We start from the raw sequence: 604 nt of genomic DNA on the forward strand, positions 1-604 counted from the left end.
CTACCTAACTAAAAATAATACAAAACAATAGAAGTTTATTTCCTTGTTTCTTTATATTACAACTCCTATTAATGTTTTCTGCAATGGGAAGATGGCAGCACTCCAAGTAAGACACAAACTTGGACTTCTGAGCTAGTGAACTATTTCCCTATCAAGCTGACATCACCGAGCTAGTTTTATATTATCTCTTCTACACACAGGATTCAAAATGTAGGTGTTCCCAAATTCCAGGATAGTATCTTTATTTTAAAAATTGAGGGGGCATGCAAATACCTAACACTTTTTTTCACTTTGCACACTTTATCAGGCAGTGTTTGTGCAGTACCAGCAAGCCAATAACACAGATTTCTAGGAATGTTGTGTGATTCTTTGAAAACGGCATTACATTGCCTGTTCTGCTGCTGTTTCAGAAAAAAAATTTACGTTTAAGTCACCAACTCCTCCCACTAGCGTGTCTGCATGTGGAGGTGTCTGAAATAAAAAGACATCATAATATAATTTATATTAAATATTAATGATTAAGTAATCTCTTCAACTCAGGATTTCAAACTCCATAGAAGTTGTTTACTCATCTATGAACATCTATATGTAAATTTTAATTTAC

The sequence above is a fragment of the Canis lupus genome, chromosome 30 (genome assembly GCF_011100685.1).
Source record: "Canis lupus familiaris isolate Mischka breed German Shepherd chromosome 30, alternate assembly UU_Cfam_GSD_1.0, whole genome shotgun sequence".
Classification (NCBI taxonomy): Eukaryota; Metazoa; Chordata; class Mammalia; order Carnivora; family Canidae; genus Canis; species Canis lupus.